Source organism: Tamandua tetradactyla, chromosome 4, assembly GCF_023851605.1.
Source record: "Tamandua tetradactyla isolate mTamTet1 chromosome 4, mTamTet1.pri, whole genome shotgun sequence".
In the NCBI taxonomy this organism is placed as follows: Eukaryota; Metazoa; Chordata; class Mammalia; order Pilosa; family Myrmecophagidae; genus Tamandua; species Tamandua tetradactyla.
The window spans coordinates 119,846,408-119,850,372 of record NC_135330.1 but is presented as its reverse complement, the minus strand read 5'-3'; positions in this window follow the sequence as shown (position 1 = coordinate 119,850,372).

Genomic DNA, 3,965 nt, shown 5'->3' with positions numbered 1-3,965 from the left:
CAGAAGGAAGCTTCACCTTGATGGCACCTTGAGTCAGACTTTATCCTGGTCTCAAAACCATGAGCTGGTAAATTCCCGTTGTTTAAGTCAACCCATTGTCACCCACGGAGCAGCCAAGAATACTAAAAGAGTTTACAATTGAAATCAGGGAAGGCAATTTGAAATCATGGAGAGAAAAAAAATATCAATTAAGTAAAATCCATTGTCAGCTTGTGTTCCCTACTAAAGGAGAAGGCAGCAGCACTTGAGGAAGGCTTTAGCTACCAGCATAGTGCCTGGCATTCAGCTTCTATATTTGCTAAATGAATTAATTAGATGATAAAGAATTTCTAGAGAGAAGGGGAAATGAACCTTGGTGAAAACAATTGAAGGGCGAAGGAGATCCACAGCTGGCATTAAAAGGATTGGCGAATAGGGGGAAAAACACTGGAAAGAAACTCAGATTGAAGAATGCCAAATAGTCCATGCCTTCCCAATAGGTAGGCAGGTTTTCCCAGTTATGAAATATACATGCAAACTGCAAGAGCAGCATCCTATATTCCATGACCTGAGAAGTAACAGGGACATAAATACAAAAATACAAGCAAATCTTTTGGAGCTTCTGATAGAACAAAATTTTATTGGTCCATGGGGACATCTCAGAAGCAATCAGCGTTCAGTAAACAAAATGAAACAAAGAATTTGAAGTTAACCAATTAAGAGGAAACATGCAAATCCCAGTTTTTCCACCTAATATTTGAATAACCTTCAAAGGTTATTTAATATTTGTGGGGTTCATTTTTCATTATCTCCCAATGAAAATATCATGTCACTGATAAGACTATTGTGAACATTAAAAGTGAAGGAATTTGCCTAGTACTAGACTGAGACATAGTATTATTCAGAAAATATTACTTCCTTTCCTTTTCTTTGAAGGGGTCTGGAGATTACCTTTACAAACATATCATGCTAATGCAGATGTAAACTCTTATTTCCTGGAGAAGTTCAATTGAACAATTTTCCTAAATTTTCAAGCCACATTCAGTTCTCTTTTTCTGACTATTCAAGTGAAAAAGGACAATTAAAAATACCACCAAAATACTTCTAGTTTGTATGTCTAACTTTAATGGTCTTGGTGCGAGGATGGTTGGTGTTTTCAAATTTTTTCAATTGAAGATTGTGACTTTAAAAAATAATGGAAAATATTCTAAGACAGGTATGTGTACACACAGACACACATGCATACAGACCTGCACACATGCACACACATGTAACGTATACACACACATGTGTGCATGCATATACATACATGAGCATAATGAGAGAGATGAGGAACGGAACAAAGATTCTAGAGCAAAGGGATCTTATTAATAACAAAAATGAGGAAGAGTGCTACCCATTAAATTGACTAAGAGAGAGTGGGTAGTTCAGTGGTAGAATTCCCACCTGCCGTGCAGGAGACCAGGGTTTAATCCCCAGCCCAGGCACACTTCCACCCCCAGAAATTAAAAAAAAAATTGTGAAAAATGTCCTATGATGTACTTATCTGCTCTGTGTGTATGTATAGATATACAAATACATATATGAAGTGAGACACATAAAAAATTAACTTAGAGAACTCTAACCCAAACTTCGATAGGTAAAAATAGAATATCCAGACACCGTAAAGTAAGACACCACCAAGATCAACAGATGTGCTTTAGAAAGAAGCATAAAGAAGTTCTGCTCTATCATTCTTCTATTCAAAAACGAACCAATGGTGGTGGCATTATGGCCTCCCATATCTGAATACCTTTGAGCAACAACAATTGTAGCTAACGTCAATTGAGCATTTAATAACATGCTGTTACTCTTCAACATTGTGACTTATTTTTCTTGTTTGATTCTCAAAGCAATATTATGAATTAAGTGTTATTATCTCTATATTCCAAATGAGGTAACTGAGTTTACTCAGAGATGCAGTGACTTGCCCAAGATTATACAGCTAATGAAAGGTATGGATAGAAAGTGAAATGAAAAATTTCATATGAGCAAATCAAAACATTCTACAGATACTTGCACTCTTTGCTGAAATGGAATATTATACAAAAAAAATGCCAGTAGATGATTATAAAGAATCAGGTTGCCAGGAGCCAGCGGAAAAGCAGCCCTGACCAAGCATACCAACTGTATTAGTTAGTGTTCTCTGGAGAAACAGAATCAACAGGGAACACTCGCAAATATAAAATTTATAAAAGTCCCGTGACTACGGGAACACAGAGTCCAAAATCCACAGGGCAGGCTGTGAAGCCGACGACTCTGATGGAGGGCCTGGATGAACTCCACAGGAGAGGCTCTCCGGCTGAAGCACAAAGAGAGCCTGTCTCTTCTGAATCCTCCTTAAAACGCTTCCAGTGATTAAATTAAGCATCACTCATTGCAGAAGACACTCCCCTTTGGCTGATTGCAAATGGAATCAGCTGTGGATGCAGCTGGCATGATCATGATCTAATTCTATGAAATGTCATCTTTGCAACAGACGGGCCAGCACTTGCCCAACCAGACAAACAGGTACCACCACTTGGCCAAGTTAACACATGAACCTGACCACGACACCCATCAGGTGTTTCAGTGGGCTTACTTCATCCTCACTCCCACCTCTGAAATCACACATCAAAGTTCTGCCGATGTTTTACTCAAGTCTAGTCTGCCAGATGTTGGCTGGAGTCATCACAATTGTCAACCTTGTAGCTGAGATTTGTTCGATGTCTATTAAGCATCACTCCCCACCTCCCAACCAGTACATCTAAACTTTTCTTTGTAAAACTACCTCCTACTAGTCTCCTCAGAAACAGGGGGCAGTGACCAAATCCTTTGTCGTAATCAGTTCAGGGATGGGCATGTGAGACGACTCTGGCTAATTACAAGCAAGAAGCTATTTGCAGGCAGGTCCTGAGAAGAAGCTTTCTCTCTCTACTGTGAAAGTTACTGGAAAAGTATATTTTTTCTTCATTAGATGGCATAGTATGAGGATGTAATAATCTGAAACTACAGCAACCATTGGTGAGATCATGAAGGAGGTGGCTTGAGAAACTAGATGATGAAAGAGCCAAGGCAATGGAGCAGAAGTGTGACAGGCATGTGGGGGACTTTGAGAATCTCTGCATTGGACCACGCCTGGAGCTGGCAATAACGATGCTTTTCAGTTTGCACATCCTCAAAGTCACTTTTTAATGTAAGCTAGATTCCCATATAATATGACTGCAGAGAGCAGCGGCTCTTAACCTCAGCACTGTTGATGTTGCACCAGGTAAACCTTTGCAACATCCTAGGTCTCTATCCACAAGATGCCAGTAGGACACACCCAGTCATTTAAAAATGTCTCCAGACATTGCCAAATATTCCTTGAAGGGCCAAATAGTCTCTGTGTGACATAGAGCACGTAATTGCTACGAAGGGAGCCTCCCCCCAACCAGTCCTTCTTTCTTTGATAACTGACTGACTTTCATTCATATATCCACACATTCCTTTCTTTGATGCCTAAACTAAACCAGATACTCATACTCCAAGGCCACAGATTTGTCTGTGAATTGGGAAAGTAACGAAGTTTGGAAGGATGAATTTCAGGAAATACTTGTGGTTGTATCTAGAAAAAATGTAAAACAAAGTTGATCCTCTAAAATAAGCAATTTTGTAAGATTTGTAGAACTATGTGTGCCTGGGAACCATGGGCAAATTTCTTGTGACCATGTTAAGAGATAGCTTTATCTGAAATCTGTTCTACAATAACTGTTGTAATGTGCTTTGAAATGTATTGCTTTTTTGTGTACGTGTTATTTTTCACAAAAAGAAAAAAGCTGATTTGATGATAAATGCACAACTATATGATAATATTAATTGTACACTTTGGATGATAACATGGTATGTGAGTATATGATATATATCAATTAAAAATAAATAATTAAAGAAAGAAGACAGCTTTAGACTAAAGTTGACCCAGATCAGGA